Raw genomic sequence first — 25,142 nt, forward strand, 5'->3', positions numbered from 1 at the left:
AGACAAGACAGAAAAGTAGCAGAAACATACAGAACATTGATGACATCCAGCAAACAATTTCATGATTTTCTCAGCTGTGGCCCAACAATTAATGTTAAATCATTTGAAAAGCTTTAACGCATTCTATACTTAGATCTAACCAACCAAGAAGTTGAATTGAATAGTGGAAGCACTAAACTTGAACTACATTATATGCTGACTGCTGTTGCAGCAAATAGCTACTTTTTGTATGCTCTTGTGCTTCAAAATGAACTATCTGTGGATAATGTGTCTGGAAAAGCTAGAGTATAAATGAAAGTATAAAAATGTTCATTAATTGAGTATCATCCATGTAAACATGTCATTTATTTTTCACTAGCCGAGTACATGTATCATTTATATGATAATCAGTTTTTAAAGGTTCTTTAAATAGTCAATTAATCATAATTATATAAGATATGACTCAGTATCATCTGTATGCATTGAATTAAGCAACAATCAAATACAAAAGCTTGCTTGAAATGCAATAGGAAACAAATCTGCAATAACAATCAGACTGAATGCAAGGAAACTTTCTGGTCCTGATGAACTAATGCTCCCAAAAGCACAAATAAACAAAATTAAAAAAAAAATAAAAAAAACAGGGAAGTTGTTCAATATGGAGGTTCACTTTGGGTTTCTCTTGCTCAATTTGCCCAACCTCTTCTAAGCAAAGCCACACCTGCTGTTGTGAATAATTATTGGAAAAGAGTGGTCATTATTTATGTCTTTCTGGCAGAACTATGAGTGGTGATATTATTTTATATGGATTCAAAAGAAGTAATAAACATGAAAGAATACACATAGGTTTAGAATCATATTCCAATGTTATTAAAAATTAAAAAACAGCATTGTCTTTGAAACCTAGCTATAATTCATTAGCAAGATTTAGTTTATATGAGATTTCACAAAAAACATTGAATGCAGATTCTCAAATGGAAATTGATGGAAAAAAGCCTTCAATAATGCTTTCAATGCAGGCATAAAAAGATAATTAATCAACATTTCTGATCCAACAAATTCTGAAGATGCTGAAAATAAAGCTTAATATGTAGATTCACATGTTTCAACCCACGCAAGCACAAATTATTTACTATTACTGGTAGGTATGTGGTGTTAAAATGAGTGGTGATATTCACTCAGATATGAAGAGAAACCAAATAATTTTGTCTGATCTAGTTACTGTAATATTTATGATGCAGTCAATTATAGTTTCATTTTAACCTATTGACGTCCAGTGCGCCCGTATGCGCCCATGGGGACTCACACCCTTTCTATGCCTTGTGATGTCATCACTTTTAACCCTGGAGCACGACTTTAAGCACGGACTTAAACAGGTTGAAAATATCTTACAAATGATACCAGAATGAGTGCAATCGAGTGAAGGAGATTGGAGAAATAGCCAAAAACCATGTAACTTTGACCTGAAAATCTGCACGAAAATCTTGTTCCATTACCCACCTACCTTTCTGAGCATGTGCTTTGAAAATAATGAGTAGTTTCCTAAAAAATCTCTACACCAAAATGAAGCCTACTAAATTTCCAGCAAGTGAGGAGAAACTTCAGGCAAGGAGAGGGGAAACAAAGGGCAGGAGAAAGAGAGAAAAGTAAAAGTTGTAAGTGGGGCATTACTTTTCAACCCAAATTTTGCTTTCCGCGCGTGTCCGAGATTGACAGGCCGCCATTTTGCATTTGGATCAAAAGGCCGTCGAGTGTACGAGCTGTCAAGGGGTTTTTGGTAAGTTTGAGCTTTTAAAACCACAACAGTGACCCAAAATCTGCTCTACTAGCTTCAAAACACAGTTTTCCACAAAGGCTGTGGCCTTTAATGGGTTAAACAATTTTCCTGATAATATGAGAGCAAACAGATTTTCTTGAATATTCAAACAACAAATAATTCAGCAATCACAAAATCTTAACTTGAATCGCATGACATTGTTTCTTCACATAAAATTGGCAACTATTAACCACTTTGTGGTGGAACTCTTCAAGGGAGTCGGAATTTAAACATTACAAAAGATTGTTAAAATAAATATTCCACAACCACAAAATGCATCAGATGGAATTCCAAAATCTTCTGCAGATGTCAAAAAAATAGTTTTGAAAGGAGGAGAAAATTTCACAGGTGATATCAATAATGATCGGACATACAATCAAAAATGTCAAAAATCCATTTACTGCTTCTGATGCAGCAAATAAATTGTATATTGATTCAAAAATTTCAAGCAGCAATGGTAATTTGAAAAGTGATGGAAGTGTGAGAATGACAAAATTAATAATCTTGACATGAATAATGTTCAACATGCAAACTTATATCTCTAAAATATCCAGAAAAATCATTGATCAGGATGCCGTCAATCTTAAATATTTGAGAAACAATTATACAAGACATGTAGATGAAAGCATGCAATCTTTTCAAATTTTCTTCAGTTGAAAATGGATGTATGATGCAAAAAATAGAATAATAGGCTCAGTTGCAAATCCAACTGCAAATGATCATATAGTCAACAAAGGCTTTCTGTAAAGCTACCATATGAACTTCATATATTTCATTGTATCTGATAAATATCACTTTCACGGGTGTATTACGAATCAACTCAATGGCCTGCTCCCAGTTGGCTTGTAAGCTCAATTGGTAGAGCGCTGCACTAGTATCGCAGAGGTCAGTGGTTCAAATCCCGTACAGGCCTGATTTTTTTCAGGTCTGATTTTCACTATTGCTTAAATAGCGCTATCTACTGCGAGGATCGTATATCATATGTATCTCACACCGCAGTTCAAAATAATTATATGAACTTCATATATTTCATTGTATCTGAGTTTGTAAGTTTATTCAACCTGATAGGAAATTATGGAAAAGCTTTCAACTATTTGCCATTTACATTTTCTGAAATCAATAAAAAGCAATTCAGTGTTAACCCATTAACGTCCAGTGCACCCGTATGCGCCCATGGGGACCCACAGCCTTTCTACGCCCTGTGACGTCATCAATTTTAACCCTGGAGCACGAATTCGAGCATCTACTTGAACGGGTTGAAAATATCTTGCAGACGATACCAGAATGAGCGCAATTGAGTGGAGGAGATTGGAGAAATAGCCAAAAAACCGTGTCACTGACCGGAAAATCTGCACGAAGATCGTGTTTCACTACCCACCTACCTTTCCGAGCATGTGCTTTGAAAATAATGAGTAGTTTCTGAAAAATCTCTACACCAAACTGAAGCCTACTCAATTTCCAGCAAGTGAGGAGAAACTTTAGGCAAGGAGAGGGGAAAAAAAGGGCAGGAGAAAGAGAGAAAAGTAGAAGTCGTAAGTGGGGCATGACTTTTCAACCCAAAAACTATGTCGAAATTTTACTCTCTGCGCGTGCCCGAGATTTTCAGGCCGCCATTTTGCATTTGGATCGAAAGGCCGTCGAGTGCACGAGCTGTCAAGTGGTTTTTGGTAAGTTGGAGCTTTTAAAACCCCAACAGTGACCTGAAATCTGCTGTCCTAGCTTCAAAACACAGTTTTCCACAAAAGCTGCGGCCATTAATGGGTTAAGTAGGCTGTTGTCTTAGTCTAATTCAGAGTTAGTAAGAAATAAATAATTATCTCCAAAAGTCTGAATAAAAGAAAAATCGTAACATGCACAATGTGTAATGTCCGCAACGTAATGTCCGCACCACTTCTCAACTTATAATTTCTCAGCAAAGAAAACCCATCCAGTAAATGTTTTGAGATTAAAATAGAGTATACATCAGACTAACTGAGCAGCATCAATAGCACATGAAAATACAGCACACTGTAAACAGGAACTGAAAAAAAGGTACCTTAATGTTGAGGACACTACGTAATGTCCACAAACACAAATTCAATGTCTATTTTCTAAGGAAAGTACCAGTAGCTGGGCAATAATTTATGGCTCAATGATAGTGTAATCTGACAAAGGTTATACACACATACCATTATATTAATTGTAATATTTTTCTTAGAAGTAAAGACTTTAACATTTCCTTCCAAAAATTCAAAATATGAGGCTCGAGATTCAAATTCTTAAGATTGCACGCCTTCTCCAATTAAGCACATGGACAAGATGCACAAGATCTCAGTAATTTCAAACAGTTCATTGTCTCAGCTTTCATTTGGTATAAGTTCCATTCTGAAAAATTTTATTTTAAAAAAGTGAAAATTTCAGTGTCCTCATGTGGGATTGCCCAAAAGTGAAATTTGAAAAACAAATTGAAATTCAAGAAGCAGCGAAAAATGACAATCCAATAACCTGAAACAATTTGATCAACAAAAAATCAACTCGACTATATCAAGAAAGACAAAGATAATTATGAAAACAGCTGGCAATAATGTAACAGTTGATAATTACATCCAAAAATATTTCCACAAATTCAAAAAATTAACCAAACAAAAATCATCTTTATCAAAAAAGCTGATGTCAACACATGTTCCACCAAAATTGATATCAACAGACTATCAAAAGGCGAACACATAATTGAAGCATTCAAAATGTTTTGGGAAAAATCTGATGTCAGTTCTATAAGTACCTATATTAACATAGTTGCAAGATCAATTGGGAATACCAACAATAAAATAAACACAAAAAAACTAAGTGAAGAAACAAGAACAATCATACAAATAAATAAAAACAATGGCAGCCTTCTATCAGTGGATATAGCGATAAACATTTCACAAAATACACCTGTTTAAGTTGCTTTGTATGGAATCGCAGATTATCATGATGTACCAATTGATGTTCATGATGGTTTATTCAAATACAATGTCTCGTTAGATACAGCTGAATCAAGATGTCAAAGAAAATTATTGATGTTATTTAATATCAATATCAAAAAATTATTGACGTTCATGATGGTTTATTCAAATACAATGCCTTGTTAGATACAGCCAAATTCAGCAGTAACATCAAGATGGCAAAAAAAAAATTAAAGATCCAAGAAGCAACAGATGATGACAAACCAATCACTAAAAAAGCATTCGATGAAGAAATTAAAAATTATTTCTATTATTGTATGCAACATGATAACTCCAAGGAAACCAAATTTAATCCAATTAGTGACTCAAAAACAAAAACATCAAACTTAAGTCATTTCACAGTTGATAATGATGGATGGCTGCAAATAACCAAAAAAAAGGATTATATTCTATTTATACATTTTAGTGACAACATTAATTTCTCATCTAAAATGTATCTACAAATTAAAAAAACAACTTTCTAGAATAGATAAAAAATTCACAGTAATTTATACATCAGGATGGTGAAGATTCACAATAGAGAGCTTAAGCACCAGACATTCTTGACAACATGAACGGCAGAGAAGCCACGTAAGACTGGATCGAGGCCTTCGTTCTTGGCGTGAAATTGGAAGGTTAAGCAGTCAACGTTTTTCAGACACGGACTTCTACCCGTGTTAACGTGTCTTTGCTAAAAGATGCTAGAGATATGACCTTAATGAGCATGGGAATAAGTTTCTTTACCCCACTCTCTTAACAGAATGAATAATTCGTCTTTCATATTTATTAGGCGACTTGAAATTTACCACTTCCTAGTTGTGTAAACAATGTGGACAAACAAGCGAGCATAAAGTTTTCAGTGCATGATCTGGATGCCTAGAGGACCATTTCTCTTTTTCTAAATTCGTTAACCACAGCGAGATTTGTTATTCTTATGTTTGTAGTCGGTTGCTCAAAACCTAGCAGGCATGCATACGATCTACAATGTGCAGTTACAAAATACAACCGATGCAGAAAGACAATCATCTACCTCATTTTGCACTTTGTTAATGTATCTAAATGTCCCTTAAGTGTCTTAAATCTAAATCATCGCTCAAAGTAATTTGTGATAAGCTTAAACCCGGTTTAAAAAAATCTTTGTTCTGCACGTGATGATTCAAATGGACATGAAATCAAATGACTTAACTCACCAAGACTTGGCGAGAAGATTGTCTGCCATTGTCGAATCCCGTTTAATCTATCAATTAAGCAAAAACCACTTTACGCACTACGAAAACGTTTTTTAATCACTTAATGAAAAGCAGAAGAGCTTTTTATGGTTTTGAGTCAATAATTCATCTCCTATAAACAAAATAAGAGCATATTTTTGTGGCGTCCTATCTTCAGCCTGAAAAGTGGCGTTCTGGCGTCTGCGACGTGACCACGTGAGCGTCATGACATGCGCAGTTCCGGTTCTTTATAAATTTATAAATTTGAGCTAACAATTGGTAGAGCGCTGCACTAGTATCGGTAGAGCTGCACTAGTATCGCAGCTGCACTAGTATCGCTGCACTAGTATTGGTAGAGCTGCACTAGTATCGCAGAGGTCAGTGGTTCGAATCCCGTACAGGCCTGAATTTTTTTCAGGTCTGATTTTCACTATTGCTTAAATAGTGCTTTACTGCGAAGGATCGTGCACATATACATTTCATAACCGCAGTTCATATATATGTATTTCATATGTTTGTTGTTTGATTCATCATCTACGGGTTTATTTCAAATTAATTTGATGGCCTGCTCCCAGTTGGCTTGTTAGCTCAATTGGTAGAGCGCTGCACTAGTATCGCAGAGGTCAGTGGTTTGAATCCCGTACAGGCCTGAATTTTTTTCAGGTCTGATTTTCACTATTGCTTAAATAGTGCTTTACTGCAAAGGATCGTGCACATATACGTTTCATAACCGCAGTTCATATTATATGTATTTCATATGTTTGTTGTTTGATTCATCATCAACGGGTTTATTTCGAATTAATTTGATGGCCTGCTCCCAGTTGGCTCGTTAGCTCAATTGGTAGAGCGCTGCACTAGTATCGCAGAGGTCAGTGGTTCGAATCCCATACAGGCCTGAATTTTTTTCAGGTCTGATTTTAACTATTACTTAAATAGTGCTTTACTGCAAAGGATCGTGCACATATACGTAAAAATCAATTTTCTTTCCTATTGGAATCAAACCATTAAAACATTCATAAACAAATCTATAAGCAGCAGCAGCATTATTATTAGATGGATCATATTCAACCATAGAAAGTTCTTCAGGACAATCTTTTGGGTAACACCACTGACCAACGAGTATGTTTTCCTTTACCATGAATACATAATTCATGAATACAATTATTACGTTCACAAACACTTTTATCTGGACAAGCAAAAGCATTCTTTAAAATGTGGATGCTGACGATAATTTTTTCCATTCAATTTCATAGAATCCGATTCTAAATCTTCTAAAATAATTCGGTTAACGTCAACAGGTAAATTTGGATCTCTTAGTTTTAGAATTGGTTTTAAACCTTTGTCAGTCACCAAAAATTTACAACCAGTAAAAACAACTTTTTTACTTTCCATATATTATAATACAGAACGCGATTTACCCTTTAAGTCTTTCTTTCCGTATTAGCCACCAACAAGAGTAAACCACTGTATAATTCAACAGAAACAAGCATAATTATGAAATAGCCACTGTTGAGGCCAAAGAAAAAAATTAAATTTTCGTGCCCGCAGCGTCGATCGTTGAGTTGGCGGTCAACGGAGGTATATTTGTTTGGTAGTTGGGAGTAAGGAGGACAAAAACATGGCAACTGTGCCAGGACACCTATTTTTCATGTACTTTTGCCGCAGCGAGATGCCATTATAACGACTGCTGTCTGTGTACTACTGTAAATAATGATATTTAAGGTAAAAAAAAAACACTTAGTTTTTCCTTTGCTTTGTATCAAGGTAAGCGACCCGTCTAAGCCTTTAGAGCTGGCAAAGATACACTGAAAAGCAAAAAATTAGAAACAGATCGATACCCGTATTCCTGTGCTTGGTACTTCACTCGCCGGAGTGGAGGCCCATAGCGAATTGTTTGCTATGTCGTTTTCCTTTGCAAACAACGCAAAACAAATCCTGAGCCTTACGAGAAAGAAAAAAAAGCTTCTACCTGCAATATCAACTTTCTTCTAGAGATTCAGCACTCGTTCGAAGCACAATTTCTCCAGAGAAACTACTAGTTTCGGAGACAGAGATGAAAAACGGTTGCGCATGCGCCTGAAACCCGCGGTAAGAAACGCGGGCTCAGAAATGTGCTTATTTAAACTCTAAATTTTGCGTGAAATGAGCAGCCGTTTCAAAAGTTTAAAAAACAAAGAAGCCGTTTAAAAGATAAGGTTTTAATTCTCATTTTTGAAAAGAAGAAAAGAATTTTATAAAATTGAGAGGGTGTACAAATTGTACAAAAACTGTTCTCGCGCCGAAAAACGGTCTTTTGTGCAAAGTTTCAATACGGTTGCGAACTGGCTGAATTTGCGGCAACGTTTACACTGTCGTGTTGGCTTTTTCTGATCACCCTTTCGTCCGTTCATGCAAAATGTTGGTTCGTTGATAAAACAAGGAAGAGTAAAGAAGCTTTTTACGGCACTTCTAAGCCCCTGCCACTTGGTTTGGCAAGAGCCGTAAACTTTCCTGAAGAAACTCCAGTTTGTTGACCTCATCGTCGATACCCTGCTGGCAGAGGTGTTTATTTGTTAACTTCCCCTACGGTTTACGGGGACCCTAGGGGAAGTTAAAAAATAAACGCCTCTGCCAGCAGGGTACATCGTCGAACGATCGAAATTCGAAAAGCAAAATAGTCGCTGCTCATCGTCGTTTTCCGACCGACATTCCAATTAATTAAACTTAATTCCCGTAAGCTTTTTCGAAATTTTAGACATAGAGGGAAGAAAGAAGGCGAGATATCAATCAAGGAGCACGTGGTGTGACGCCTGTGAAATAACATTTTAACAAAGTGCCGAAGGAGACTGAAGTATGGCGATAACAAATGGATTTCGTTGTGAACTATGTTGACTCAAAATCATGCATTTGGTTTTGTTTTGATTTAAATCTAGGAAAGTGGCTGTTTAGGATTAGAAAAATTACGAAAAAAGAAGCCATTTATTTTTTTAACCAAAGTTAAATATCTATCATTGCAAAACGAATTACTGTTAATTTTACATAGGTAAACTTCCACTATTTTAATTAAGCTAATATTGGAGAGAGGGAAGTTTTCTCTCTTCAATATCTTGCAATAGTTCCATTATTTACTGTGTTGTCCAAACAGCTTAGTTAAGTTTTCATAACATTAAATTATTTTGGAATTTACTTTTGTGTCTATTATCACCATTCAAATTCAAGACAGATACCAGTAAACCAATTGTCAATCAAAACCAGCTCAGACCAACCCATCCTTAACTCCCACCCCCCATCATATCAATCCAAATATTCAGTTCAAACCTTTTTTTAACTCAAAAAAACTTTTTTTGGCTCCCTATACCTAACCTCTTCTATTCATTTTACCACCTACTTTTAATACTAACCAACAAGTTACTTATCTCCCTCATTCCTTTTCCTCTAATTATGACTATCTCATCTTATTTCATTCTAACCTTGCGGCATGGTTACCCTGATTGGCCAAGCCAGAGGTTCATGTATGAAACATAGGAGAGCAACCCACCCATCCCACCCCAGGGGAGGACATCCACCACACAGTAATCTCGTGCATGGGAAATTCATGTCTCCTACCTCTAACCCTGCAGGAGACAAGGCCTATGGTATATTTGTCATTATCCGAGAAGACTAGAGTGTCTATCCATCTCTTGATATTATAGAAAGGTAGTAAATTCTCCTCAGTTATTTTTACTGACCATGAGTATTGGTCTGGCTGGGGCTCGAACCCTCGACCTCCCGCACAACACAATCCAGCGCTCTAACCATGTAATGCCACAAAGGTTGCTAGATAAATCTATTGCATTTTTCTGAAAAAATTTTTTCATTCTTAAAAAAGAAAAAAAAAACAGTCAATGTCCAACCACATCAACATGGCAATGTCACTTTCTGGTTCTTTCTGAGCACTATTTTACAGTCAACAGTTCTTGGCAGAACAGGAAGCAACTCGTGTACAGTTATTGCCCTTTTGTTTAGCAAATTGTTTTATTCATCCAATTTGGATATTTCTGTAATATGAAGTCCACTGAGTCAGGCGTGGGTGTACCAGATGATAATTGTTCGAGGAATCTTACTACATGTAGGCAACAGGATCTATGATTCAATCACACAAAACTCCTCAAACCTATGGTGTGCTGCAACCTCTGCAAGGCCCCAGAGCCCTGAGTAGTATCATGGACCATATATTGGTCCTGAACTCCCTGTCAGCATTAATCCTGAAGCAATTCCGGCTTCTGTTTTCAGTTAAGTTCCAACATTATTGTACTTATTCCAACTTTCCCAGGAATTTTTCTTTTCGGTAGCACATCCACGAGAACAATGGGTTTCATGAGGCTTTTGCTGAGTGGCAGCATTCATAGGAGCTCCTCTCATACCATATGGAAATAACTCATTTCCAGTACACTCTTAGGACTTTAACGAATGTTAAGTTCCAGTGAGAGCGATATGCATGGGGTAATGTGATATTTTGCAGCGTTTTGACTTGTTCATGTAACACCGTGTAGGATGGGTGTGCTCTCGCTTCGCCTCGATAAAAATATAAGTCCCATTTTTTTTCGAGATTCACATTTATTACCAAAGCATGGTATTTTTTACCTTCTATCAATTTGAATCTTAGCTTATTATCTAAAATGGAGGTAAATTATACTCGAAGAAATTAAGCTTGCAATGTGTTTCCTTACCGAGTACTGAAAGGTGGCTCTTGAGCAAGCAAATGAACATTTCCCAAAAATAATACGTTCAACATGTCGACGAGTTCAGTTTACAGAAGTTATTTTTAAATAGTATCCTTACATTCCAGCCTGAAAGACAAAATATGTCCACGAATACACAGTTTAAATTACGCCAACATTTCCTTGATCAGACAATCGAACAACTCACCGACGACAGTATCAACACGCTCACGCCACGCATGCGCAGACGATTTTATCCCTGTCCATGCACTGGCAATCGGTTACGTAGCAATTCTAAACGCGATTTCAGAAGAAAATCATGGATTGGAGGTAAAACCAGACTATTCCTGACTTGAGGGTCAAGTACATCTTAAACCGGCAAATAAAACAATAAGTAAATAAATAACCAAAACACCGGCACTTTTTTTTTCAAACTTCGCATGTATTTCGCATGTATTTCCACATTGGACTTGAAACAATCCATCAGGTTATTAATCGTTGAAGGTAGCCTCTTAAGTGAAAGTTTCAAAATATATACGGAAAACCCGTATTCAGTTATTTCTTTCTTCGAAGGTCTGTTAATACTCACATTGCGAACCTTTCGCCGGTATATTATTCTTTTAACGTTGTGCGTTGAAGGGTAAGTTTTCGGCCCCTTCCGAGGTGTGGAGATGTACGCAATCGATTTTATCGACACTCCGGCTTCTTACGCACAGCCACCATGTTAGATTCACAGGAAGAATAGCTGACGCTGCGCGGATTCGTCGTGACCGAAATTGTTAGTAATGGTGGCAGAATAAATTCTAAAGTCTTCCAGTTGCCATTAGCACGACTATTGTTGCAATAACATTGAAATTTTAGCAATGTCAGGTCAAGAGAAAAAAGCGTAGATCAATCAAGTAGAATGCAATTGGAGAGAATAGAGCGAAGTGAAGAAAAAATAAAAAGAAGAATAACAGATCTCTTTCATCGTATATAATGGATTGAGATGAAATAAAACAAACCATATTTAGTTTAAATGTTGCATTATGATCCAACCACCAAGTTTTGACTTGACAACTAAGGAACATGTTTAATTAGGAGCCATTTCTTCGAGCGTTCAACTGACCTTTGTTTTGTCACGATGTTTTCAATAGAAAAATCTATTTTTAGTTTGAATTACCGCAGTATGGGATTCTTCGGCCTGCCACGTAAGCTCTTCGACCAATCACGATTAGCTAGTAGTTAAATTCTAATTATTTCCCTGGAAAAGATAGTCTGAAATAAACCGTTCCGTGAAAATGCCTTGACATAGGCTCAGTGTGGGAGTTGAACGCTCCAAGTAATGGGTCTCTGGTTTAATTCATTTGGATTCTTTCCGGTTATGTGAGTGCTCTCCATTTTCTTCGATGCACAGGCTCAATATTCTTGTCTTTGAATAGATGTTATTTGCATTATTGTACAGGAAAGTGTGAGAACTATGAGTTCACCTGTGCAAATGGAAAGTGTCTTAGTAAACAAAAGCGTTGTTATGACGGAGATCACTGTGGTGATAACTCAGATGAGCAGCAGTGCCGTAAGTTTGTTTTATTACTATGATAACTGCTGTCTTATATTATAGTCCTCCTTTCCTCGGATCAATGGCTCACTGTCATTCAATTCGGGCTGTGATAACCATGTCGGGATGTAAACAAATACTGGGAGCCGTCTCTTCGTCTTTTTCTTTCCTTCTTTCTTTCTCCACTCTCTCTCTCTCCCTTTCTGTTTTTATCTTCTCTCCTCCTTTCTTTCTCTCCTTCTTTCTTTCTTCCTTCCTTTCTTTCTTTCTTTATTTATTTCCTCCTTTCTTTCTTTAGTTGTTAAATAATAATAATAATTATGTACTGAATATGGACCAAATAGAGAAAATGAAAGCTGTTCCTGTAGTTATATCTACTGACTATATAAGATGATTTTCTCAGTTCAGCTGCCATTTGAGTCGATGTTATTGTATTTGTTTGTTTTAATTTGCAAAAGCCAGGAGTAGAGCAAATCTTAGCTACTAAATACATATATTGAATTTGAGATTATTTTCTTTCTTTTTATCATTTTCGAATCGTTCACGTGGAAATGATAGCTTGGCGTAAGTGTTCTTCTTTATCTTTAAACATTTATCTGCTTTATGTGTTCGCTTATTTAATCATTTCCTTATATTCTATTTTATTTATACTTTTCTTTAACTGTTTCAGTACAATGTTAATCACACTTTGTCAAAGAAAAGCCTTAGAGCTAGTTACTTGGGGCATTTACGTGTATGGGCGTGGAATCTGTTTCAAACCTTTTTTCCTTTCAAAACAGATTTTGGACCTTCCCAAGTATACGAAACATTTACCTGAATTAATTCGAAATGTTTTCCTCGTGTCATTTAGCGTTGAAATCAAGTATTGAAAATGAGTGAAATTTGACGTCGTTCACACTGCTTGGGATTTATTACTAAACTCAGGGGAGTATAAAAGTGCATGTACCACGTCAAGAGAATATAAACTCTTTTGACAACGTTGAATGAATGTAGGAAAAAAATAGAAAAAAGCCGAGTGTGTTTTCTCCTCTTAAAATCAAAAGCATTAAAATACATTTGATTAATTTTCTGACATTGCATAGGAAATAACTTTATACTTTCCCCAGTTTTCTATGCTCTTTTTTTTAACATGTACGTCCGTGTAATCACCGGTGAATGCCATTTAATTTATATCTTACATTGTATAGGAAATAACTCATTCATTTCCCTTCTGTTCCATGCTTTTTTTTTTTTTGTTTGGTTTCTTTCTTTTTTTTAACATGATGATGCACGATCGTGTAATTAACGGTGAATTTCACTTTTCTTTCGTTCTCTCCTATGTCTTTTTTTTATGTACTGCGCCTTGGAAATATCAGGAAGTAAGCGCTACTTAATTTTCTTAATGAAAATGTTATTACACATATCACATGACCAAAAAGCTGCTGACCACCCCTAGTCTGTACCCTTTCTACCAGCTGAACGCCGATAGAGACAAAAGAAAAGATCAAGAGATGCTGCACTTCATTAAGAAATCAAGATCTGTGTATCGGCTCGAAAAACAAGTCGTGTTTCAAGATTGTACAGTGAATCCAATACTTTGCTGAATAATTTTGCTTTACCCTCCCTTCAGGACTCCTTTAATTTCGCTTTTGCTTTGTTTTGAATAGCGAATTATAGTTTGAGTTAGGTAAAGAGACTAGGATTGGCTGTGTGTTGTGGCATCTACTCAACTTCATACGAAATTTAGCGTGTAATTTTTCCTCTTTATTCTCTTCTAAAGAGATTTCAACACGGTGCCACCTTAGGAATGTGGGAATAAACAGTAATATATATTTAGATATAATTATAATAATCAGTGTCTCATGTTCGTATGTCGATGAGCTCTATCTAGATAATCATCGAGTAATTAACTTAACGAAGCTTGTTTTCGGGGAAAGTCTTGGATAATTGGTGCTCTTCTGCTAAGAAAATTTCGTATTCAATAGATGCTTTAAAATATTTCCGGTCTAAATGGCGTGCTATTTTAGTTATCTAGTTATTTGTTTTTATTCATTTATTGATTAATGCGTCGATTAATTCGAAGCTTCAACATCCCGCCGTGCGACCCATGAGCATTTGACTGCCGTCCGTGCCCTTATGTAGGGAAATTTGAGCCTTGCCTGGTTGTGGTGGGGAGTTTAAACCGGAGGTTTCAAGTCTTTCCTGCAGAATACAAGTGTTTTACCTTTTAATATGGAGTTGAGTAAAGGTGAAAATTTTAAATCTAGGCTCTAACGCTTGGTAGGCATGTAGGAATAATATTGACAATCAACTCCAGCACTTGGATGGGGAATTTAAACACAATTTTGGTCCTGGGGCCGGAAATTTAAACAAACCAATCTTCAAAGGTTCAAATGCCCGGAGGGATTTTGAAGTTTCAAATTGATCGTCACATATTCATTTATTGGTTCAGTAATTTTTTTTATCTAGTCTCCCTAACTTTATTGTTGTTCTGTATTTCTCTACTCATGTGCCGCACTGGTGAAATAAACTAGCCTGTGAGTGACTTTTTGATTAGACTACTAAAGTTTATAATTTACCTGTTTATATTTGTTTCTGCTCCACTTTCCATAATCATCCCTAAATACCGCAAACGTGCATGAGAAGATGAGGATGAGAGTTTGACTTTTTATTACCATTCGTTGTAAGAGAAAAATAAAAGACTTATCTCGAAAACAGTTTGTGAAAAAAAAACTAAGTTAACGTGCCACAATTATAAATTATAGTTGAACTGAATATTGTGTTATAATGCCTGATTTTCTATCGTTTTCTCTTCTCTCCATATCGCTCACGATGGATCAAATACATGTAATTGCATCAGGCGGTAAGTGAAAGCTTAAAACTAAATATTGCAACGAAGATAATACGTATCTTTATGTATCTTTCATTTACCGTATCGAAAACAAAGTAAACAGGGTCGTGACATTTGCTTAAATAGAAGTCAAGTGATGGAAGATCTTATGCTCAATACAAAGATAAAAACAAAAAACAAAAATAGGTGAAGAATTTTCATAAGTGACACACGTACTGTACACTTATTGAATAAGCAAAGTCGTAGGGTCCATTGGCTAGTCCGGCATTTAAACAAAGTTTTGCCTTTGTTTAACAAAACTCGTTCTAAGCCATCTTCAGTTTATCTGAATCAGTTTATCTGAATATCTATTTCAGTGTCAAGGGGGCAGAAAGCTATTGGTGGAAGGACATTTCTTAAACTAATAAAATTAACTCTCTTACAGAGAATCTTCGAGGCCCACCCCTTGCGTAAAACCGCGGTTTGGGTTAAACCTGTTGTTCATAGCCGGCCCTATGCATGTGGCTAAATCCCGATGGGAACTTAAAAGTATTTCTTTGACCATCAGTCATGACAAGACAAAACAGATCTTCCTACACGGGGTTGACCTGTTTTTTTATGAATGCGTCATGTTCGTGAGGTTTTTGTTTGTTCTTGATGATTTAGAATATGACAAGGAAATTGTCATGTGTGTTCTCAATGTTTTCGTCATTTTCTTCTGACTCGCAGTACTTATTTTTCTGCTGTTTGCAAAATGTCGCAGAAATTCCCCCAAAATTTACTACGGCAGTAATTTCCACGCGGAAGGACCAGTATTCCTATCCTCCTCAACACGATATAGCCATTGGAGAGAGAGACTGGGGCTAATTTATCTAAGCTAGTTCGCCAATCCAAACTGAGTTGGATCCTTCTTACAATTCAGTTCTTGAGCAACGAGGGTGATAAAATGCAACCCATGCATAAGATACAGCAGATTGTCTCGAAATTACTTTAGCGAGGTTAATGTCTGCTCTGTTTCATACGAAATTAATATATCTTATGAGACGTTTTACTGTGTGGTATCGCTGAGTTGAGAGTTGTGCCGTATCTTGACGAGCCCGTTGGGCGAGTCAAAATACAAATAAGGAGTAAGAAATCCTCAGCGATACTACACAACAAAACGTTTAATAAGTTACTTATCATCCCAAAGGCCAAATTGTAATTTGAGTGCGGGCGAATTTTGCGGACATTTCTTTACGGGAATGCGTGACAGAAGTAGTACGGAATTCGCACTTTGTCGTGTTGCTGTTTCTGTTTTGTTCTACAAAATGATGAAATTTCATCGTCGTCTAACTGCTTTTCTTCGTTCGATATATCCGATAAACTTGGATCAATATTCGCCAGTCATTCTGACTCTTCCTTGTCAGAAAAATGACTTCAATTCTCCGCCAGTTTTTGTAACTCCAATTCATCGCTTGTGCGATGCGAGAAAACCTGTGTAACCGGTTCTCTGGAGTACAAATACCGCGTGATATTTGTACCCGTCGTAGGCGTTATTTGTACTCTACGGAGTGTAGTTGGATAATAAAATAGGGTAAACAGTGACAAACCTGATTGAAGAAAAATTTTTCCCTAATTTAAAAAGTTCGAACCATGAAGGATATTTATTACAATGAAATGAACTGCAAAACATTATGGCATGTTAACTTAGAGGAGTCTCTATAAAGAAGTAGCATTTATCTCATTTTATCTATTTGCGTCATAATGATACAGTAATCAGCGGGCGCTGTGGACCTTGATACACTTATTGCATTAGCTCACTTTAGCAATGATTTCATCAATAATTGGAAACAAGAGATTCTTACTATTTTCCATCAGTTCAATTCTGATAATTTTGGAATTAAAAGTACGAAATAAGAGTTATCTTGCCACGATGTCCATTGCTAAATACCCCAGAAAAAAAAAAGAAACACTATTGCGCGACAGACATTCAAAAGATAAAGTGCAAACAAAAACTTTCCATTCCGGTTAGATGTGCAACTAATTCCGAAATAATTTACAAAGCCAAAACAGCAGAGTATTTTTTTTCTAATCTGTTTCTTCCTCCGCTCATATATTTAGCAAACTTATCATCATTTAGCATAATTAATCGAAGGTGTAGTCTGATCGTCCGGGTGAGTGTAGTCCTGAGAAGGACTGTTGTCGGTGGCAGTGACTGACGTTTGGACAACCTGTGCGGAAGTCATCATCAGAGTCAAGTGAATGATTGTTGTCAGTAGAATGTTCTTATTCCAGTTCGTGTGAAATGATCGGTTGGTTTTGCCGTGATGTTATTGGCTGTAAGACTCAAGTGACGTAAGTCGGTCGTGATTGGTCTGTTTCGGTCTGTCGGTAAAGCTAGGTTGTTCTTTTTCGGTCGTTTGTGATGTTTATGTTGTCAATGAGTCGTTTGTATGGGGCGGGTAGTTGTTGACATCTGTTTAGGGGACAGATGTCAACAGATGTCAACAAGATGTCAACAACTACCCGCCCCATACAAACGACTCATTGACAACATAAACATCACAAACGACCGAAAAAGAACAACCTAGCTTTACCGACAGACTGAAACAGACCAATCACGACCGACTTACGTCACTTGAGTCTTACAGCCAATAACATCACGGCAAAACCAACCGATCATTTCACACGAACTGGAATAAGAACATTCTACTGACAACAATCATTCACTTGACTCTGATGATGACTTCCGCACAGGTTGTCGAAACGTCAGTCACTGCCACCGACAACAGTCCTTCTCAGGACTACACTCACCCGGACGATCAGACTACACCTTCACATGTTACCCCAGGGTTCAAACCATTTACTGCATAATTAATCGAATAAGAACAAATTAAGTGAAAATCTGGCAATTTCTGCAAGCGTGCTATACACAGTCAAACCTCTGCCAAAGCAGCAGAGTATTGTTTTTTCTAATTTGTTACTTCCTCCGCTCATATATTTAGCAAACTTATCGTCATTTAGCATAATTAATCGAACGAGAACAAATGAACTGAAAATCTGGCAATTTCTGCAAGCGTCCTATACACAGTCAAACCTGTCTTAAACGTTAACCTGCGGGAAATGGGTTTGTAACCGCTCCATGCAGGTTCCACAGAATAGGTTACCATAAGGAAACGATAAAAAAGTCATTTGTACCATAAATGACCAATCTATGTAAAAGAGTTCGCCCAGTAATAGTACGTGCATTGATTTCGGGAGTTAAATATGGATTCAATTCTACAGAGAGATCATTCTTAGTTTTATTTGAGTGGTCCGCTTTAAGTGGCTGTTCGATACAGGTGAAAGACAATGCAAACGGGCCGTTGGGACTCAGTAAAGGCTGATCACAACCGCTAATGGAAGTGATAATTTTACATTGATTAAGGGGTAAAAATTTCGGGACTTTGATAACTGATCAGCTACTACAGGGTGACCTCTACTATGGTGCCTCTTAATACAGGGTTCGACTGTATTCAGCAAAAATGCTGCTGTTAAAAAGTTCGCTTTACAAGGTCGAAATATTTTCGAATTTCTGACAAACAACTTTGTCACGCAAGTACAAGTGGAAAGACATGTATCAATGTGTTGCCTACAAATATCCTATGTTACCTTGGATTGTTGTTCATTTATTAATCCTCAAGGCATCTAGGCCATTAATCCGACAATAAGAGGAATTTTTCAAATCCTTAGCCCATATGATAAATCCAGCTTCATTAAAGAAGATTTATCATTATTGCAATATTCTTTCTTTAATTGAACTAACTCTTTTCTTTTTATTGCTTTCTTCCCCTGGTAACTGCTTATTACAGCATGTAAGTATTAGTTTAACGGGTTAACCCACTCGATGATGTAATGTTGAATGATAACAATTTTGACAAGTTTTAAGTCAATTAAAACCTATTGATTTATGTTTTTATTGTTTCCTTTTTTTACTCTCTTTTCTGTTATCAACTTAACTGACCCTGTGACAATAAGGCGGTAAGTAGCCATTATTTTTCTTTTAATCCTCTAATGCATTATCGGTTTCATCATTTACATATTAATTCAATTAAGACAATGTTAAAAAATCATTTTATTTTTATTCATTTGTTTTTATTTAATCCAAAGTTTATAACTTATGTCATTATTTCGTAAATAAGGTTGTGCTTATTCATCATGGTAAAGTACAATAATAATAAAGTATTATGGTTTGTCTCACGATATGGTCACTTATGATGTAGATCGCGCCCGTTCGACTGCATCCGGCTAGTTTTCATCAGGCGATAAGGTAGAATGGTTTCGACTCTTCTCTATTAAGCTGGATGCTCCGTTGTGATTGGTTGGTATTCCACAGCTGGGATCCGCGCGTTTTAATCCTTGATGTTGGTATATGTATTTCCGGTATTTAGACAGGCCAGCCCAGTTCAGCTTGAAGCTGGTTTAAATAGGGCCCTGTACATCCCACCATCCCACCCCAGGGGAGGACATCCATCACACAGTAAACTCGTGTGTGGGAAACTAACGTCTCCTACCCCCAGCTCTGCAGGAGACGGGACCTCCATTTATTCGTCCCTATCCGAGAAGACTAGAATATCTAACCATTTCTTGATGTCAAAGAAAGGTAGCAAATTCTTCTCAATTATTTGAAGACCTTCAGTGATGGTCCAGCCGGAGCTCGAACCCTCGACCTCCCGCACAACAGTCCAGAGCACTATCCATTGGGGTAACTGGGCGGCGGTCAGATGAGACGCTCTCTCGGCAGTCAGCTGTCGTACGGTTCTCCTGCTGTTGTGTTTTTTGATCGTCGCCATCCACCCTTCAAGAATTTCTATTCCACTGTTTTCATCGATGTTCTAAGGATTAAATTTTATGTGAATAGCCTCTTTGACCCTACGAGTTTACCAGTGAGGATCTCGATCAATAAACCTAACCTCATTTAAAAGCGGTTGGTGTCCGGTGACGGTTGTAGGCGTGCTATGAAATGGCGGAGGTTTGGGTACAAGCTAGTCGGATGTCTCGGTCGTGTTCCATTATTCTGTCTTGCATTGGTCTTCCAATCTAACCGATGTAAACTTTGCCGCATTCACAGGGAATCCTTTAATCTACATCGTCTTGTTTGGCCGGATCAACAGCGTCTTTTGTTCTTACTAGCTATGTGATCATATATTATGATTTCCGACTTGAAGACAACGCGTACGCTTTGTTGTTGTAGGCAGCGGCGAAGGAGTTCCGAAAGACCTTTAACATAAAGTAACAAACACTACGGTGGATTTGAAATCGATTGCAGACTCGGAAGCGGCGGTAGATTTTCTGATCTTGGTGACTCTCTGCAAGAAAGAAATAGGGTAATCATTAGACGTAAGAGTGGATGAAAAATGTTTCGTTTCCTTAGAGATGACAGAGGGTTTTGTTAGGAGGCGTTGATACGCTCGTGGAGATACCTAACAATACCATGTTTTACTGATTGTGGGTGGTGTGAATCATACGATAAGTATTATTAGTGCGTGGGCTTCCTATATACGATGCTGGTGATTCAGCCGTCAGGATCTCTTAAAACTGCGGTGTCGAAGAGTATGTGGATCTTAAAACGAAATTCAGAAGGTCTGCGATTTGAGCAGGTGTTAGCGCCGTGTGTTCTGGGAGGCTGGGGTCGTTTTACAGTTTTTGCAATGCGGCTTCTACAGCGGCGTTGGCAGGGACGTTGGTAAAAAGGGACACTACGTCGAAAGACACCATGATCTCGTCGTCTGGGAATCGCACCAATCACAGCTGTGGAATGCCAACCAATCACAGCGGAGCATCCTGCTTTATAAGAAGACTCGAAGCCAGTCGACCTTATCTGCAGATGAAGAATAGCCGGATGCAGTCGAAACGTCGCGATCTACATCACAAGTGACCACATCGTTAGACAAACGATAATACTTTATTATTATTAGTTCATTGTAAAAAGTTAGAAAGTGCAAGCGAACTTTTGTAGAGGGGGAAGTGTTGTAGCTAAAATACGGATTGTTTCTTTCGGATACTGCGAGCCCAAACGTTTTCGGCCGTGAGTTTTATTGATATAGTGGTGAACAGCATAACTTCGAGATGGATGTTAATAAAAAGGGACGTAGTATGTAAAATGTACCTTTTGACTGGGTGGGAGGGTCGGACGGGAAAAATAATTTGCTCGAGGTCATGCTCGTGCAGAGAGCATGATCTCCAGCAGAGGGTCAAATATTGTCCCGTGTGCTCCTAACAAACTCAGTCAATAAGCCTTTTATCATATGACCACTAGATGTTGAAGATTTCGAAACCTTTGTCGTAATAGGTAGGATGTACTTGTATACGGAAGAAAGGTGCGCACTGCACACTTGGTAAAACATTCTACAGTAAAAATATTTCTCGTTATTACTGTAGGTCATAATTTATCGAGAAGTTTTACTCGTTTTCTCATTTACTATACTTTTATTTGAAGTGCACAATTTCAAATTTGTTATCAGAAAATTAAAAAGATCCCAATGAGTGCAGGGCTGAAATTATTTTTTCTGGACCGGTCCACGTCAACCTATCGGCCCTTCACACGTCAGCTTTCACCTTAGCTTATAGGACTGCGCGCGGGGCTGTACAGGGCATATGATAATTAATTTTAAAATTACTTTATCTGCCTTCAGATATGTTTCGTGTCTAATTCAGATAGCGCGTCCACTTTAAAGGGGCTCAATGGGTTTAACTGTCAGCCATCGAATAGCTCAAACTTTAGTCGTCAACCATCAAAAAAGTCACTTCAGTTTCAACTTTCAAACGGTTTGAAGGTCTTTCAGATACTTCCACTCATGCTGCTTGCCACAAACAGTTCTAATTCTCTAAGACGAGTTTTGAGAATGTTATCGTCAGTTGTGGGCTATTGGTTCACTGTTAGCAAACATCTTTATTGACGACTTTAGTGTTAGACAATCAAAGAAGTGCGTTTGAATCCTAAAAGGAAGTCACATTGTTATGAAATGCTCAGATAATAAAGTGTATGACACGATTTGATATTTACCCAGTAACTCGGCTAGGTCCAGAGCTGACAAATGACTTACATTAGTGTTATGACATCATTATAACGTATCTCATTAACGGATAAACTAACTTAATGATCAATAATAGAATTTCTCGACGAAACACTCCCCTCCACAAAAAGACATTTGTAAATTATTAAGTCTAGGTTATAAAATTAGTAACAGTACAGAGTTTATATTATTTCAGAAGTCCAAAATGTCATCCTTTGGTATAAGTAACACTAAACGGTGTACAGGGCGTTCGATCGTGAAGTATCCTCTACCTTGATAATTGGTTACAGGTTCACCTTGCTTAGGATTTTTGCACTGCACTTCAACTTTGCGCACCTTGCCGTCAGAACTCGGGAAGGTATTTGAAACTAGCCCAAGTCACCATTGACCTCTAATCAAGTTAGAATCTTGCATTGAAACAAGATCTCCAGTTTTAAGGTTGCGATGTGCTGTATGCCACTCTTGACCCACGATCAGATCTGGGAACTAGTTTGTGGTCCATCTTTTCCAGAAGCTATTAACTATCTTTTGAATGAATTCAAAACAGAGTTTTGGATTTTCTGACTCTTTAAAAGGCCCATCTGGTACTCGTGTTGCGGTACGGCCTAAAAGTAAGTCGTTTGGGAACAAATAGGAACCATCTTTTGAGGACCTTGGATGATGACCTATGGGTCTTTCATTAATTAGATTAGCAACTTCAAAGAGTACCATTTGAAGTTCTGAAAACGTTAGGATGCTTTCTCCAATGCCAGCTTTGAGTGATCTTTTGACTGATCTGATGAGAGATTCTAATGTTCCATTTTGCTATGGTGCATCAGCTGGTGAGAAGTTCCATTCAAAACCTTCCATAACTCCAAAACTTTTAAGCTTCTCCGAATCTAAAGATTTCGTAACATTCTCAAGTTCCTGACTTTCTGCGACAAGTTTCGCGCCATTGTCGGAATAAATCTTTGATTGATATCCTCTGTGTGTGAGACAAATCTGCGTAATACCATAAGAAAACTTGTGTGCTGTAGTCAGGTGCAAGGTCCAAATATATAGCTCTGGTTCCAGTGCAATTAAATATCAACCCATACGCTTTTGACGTAGTACGCTTGTTAACTGCGTCACGGATCGTGAAGGGTCCAAATAAGTCAATTGATGTAGAATACCATGGGGATGCCGGTTTGAGTCTTTTTTTAGGAAGGTTTCCCATTACTTGTCCTGATAGTTTCTTGTCAAGTTTCTTACACGTCACACAGTTGATCTTTACAGATTGGATCATTTTAAGTAATTTGGTTATCCAGAACCTTGCGCGGATCTTGCTTGCAGTTGTAAGAACTCCGTGATGCCCCCTTAGCATGAATGTACTCCTAGTAAAGACGAGCAAATCGATGCTGACATGGTAGGAGTATGATATCTTTCTTGTTGTAGCCTATTTCTAGCTACTTTTCAGCACGGCCACTTATCACATATATGCCATCATCTCGTAATTGAGGACACAAACGTCTGTACCTACCATGTTTTATATCGTTCTCCATATTTCGCTGTGCCTCTTTGACCCAGTATACCTCCGCTGTCTCTACATCTTTACTTGTTATTTCCTGTGTTGCGTTTTCTGCGATAAAGGTTTAAAATCATTGCTGTCACTCTCGATAGACGGTTATAATCTGAGAATCGTTCGATCTTGATTCTAGACGCCAAGTCGTCTTTAACAGTTACATTCCCTATGTGGACTACTCTCATAATTGTTGGAGGTATTCTTACTTCAGAATAATTACGAGAAATAGGCTACTCGCTCTCAGGTTGTTTGAGAAAAAGAGGTCTTTCTTGCCAATCGCTGTGAAGACTAATTTCACTTGGCTTCTTTCCTCTAGTCAACCAATCTGCGATGTTAAATTTACTCTCGCACCAATACCAATCCTCGATGTTGGTTCCTTCCTGAATTTCACCGATTCGTGTAGCGGCGAAAGTATTGAAACCGTCGGAGCTTTTCTGTATCATTGCGTGCACTATCTGAGAGTCAACTACGTAATAGCATTTCTCAAAAGTGTATCTGCATTCTTTATTGATCAAGGATTGAAGCCGCTTCCTTAACACTCCTTCACACAGCTCTATTTTGTCGATAGAAATTTTTTCCTTGGGGCAAGACAATTTTTAGAAACAATACAATTGCACGCAAACCCTCCGCTCTGTCGTTGCCATCGTACATACGCACAGGAGCCGTAAACGTCTTCTGAAGCATTACAGAATATAATAAGAACAGGATTGCAAACTGCGTCCAAAGGCTTTAAACATCTCTCCGGAAAATTTGACTCGATTCATTTCAGGTTATTTATTAAAGAGTGCTGACCATTTTTGTTTATTGTTTTCTGGTATCGGATCGTCCCAGTCGAGCTTTTCGCTATTTGCCCACAAATGTCGATCAAGATTTTGGCCCGCACTGTGAAGGGCCCTGCCAGTCCTAGAGGATCGTACATACTGTTGACTTGTGACAATATCATCAGCTTCGCAAGTGATGGTGTGAGTTTCGAATCGTTATTAGGATTGTCTTTCTGTTAGCCGCGTTTCCGATTCGAAAAGAAGTTAAGCTTTGCTGAAAAGCACAAATGGTTGTTGATTGGGTCCCAATTGACTCCTAGCACCTTTTCGGTCGCTACGTTTGACTCATTTGGTAGATGCTTTTTACTATTACTTGAGTAACGGGAAAATATCCATTCCTTCAGTTCAAATCTGCCCTTAATGATTAAGGTCTCGATGTCCTGCATTAATTTTTGAGCAGTGGGAAGGTCTGTGATACTTCATATAGAGCCATCCATATATGTCTCACGATTTTTGCGGCATCCTGATATCGCTCACTTCCCATCTCTGCTGTCTTGCGTAAGGCCATCGTAGCGATGGTTGCAGAGGGCTTATCTCCGAATGAAACTCTTTGTATCACTTAGGTGTCGGGTGCTCTGTCGGTGACCATGTTCCTCCATAAAAATCGGTGCGTGTGTCGATCTAACACTGTTGTTTTAACGGTATGGTATATCTTCTTTATATCGCCTATGAAAGCTACTTCATTCCCGCGAAATCGCACAAGTATTCCAAGCAGACTGTTGAACAAGTCTGGCCTCTTTGCCCAGTACTCAT

General features: G+C 37.7%; 1 long non-coding RNA gene and 1 pseudogene across 1 annotated transcript in view; both read right to left on the bottom strand.

The window, feature by feature from the left end:
- Window positions 1–8,043, bottom strand: part of LOC148731040 (uncharacterized) — a 29,163-nt gene extending 21,120 nt beyond the window's left edge. Inside the window, exon 1 of the long non-coding RNA XR_016001221.1 lies at window positions 7,808–8,043. This is a non-coding gene — a long non-coding RNA (uncharacterized LOC148731040). The remainder of the gene's footprint in view (window positions 1–7,807) is intronic.
- Window positions 8,044–10,715: 2,672 nt separating this feature from the next.
- Window positions 10,716–24,897, bottom strand: LOC148731042 (uncharacterized; annotated as a pseudogene).
- Between the last annotated feature and the right edge of the window lie 245 nt (window positions 24,898–25,142).

Source organism: Stylophora pistillata, chromosome 5, assembly GCF_964205215.1.
Source record: "Stylophora pistillata chromosome 5, jaStyPist1.2, whole genome shotgun sequence".
In the NCBI taxonomy this organism is placed as follows: Eukaryota; Metazoa; Cnidaria; class Anthozoa; order Scleractinia; family Pocilloporidae; genus Stylophora; species Stylophora pistillata.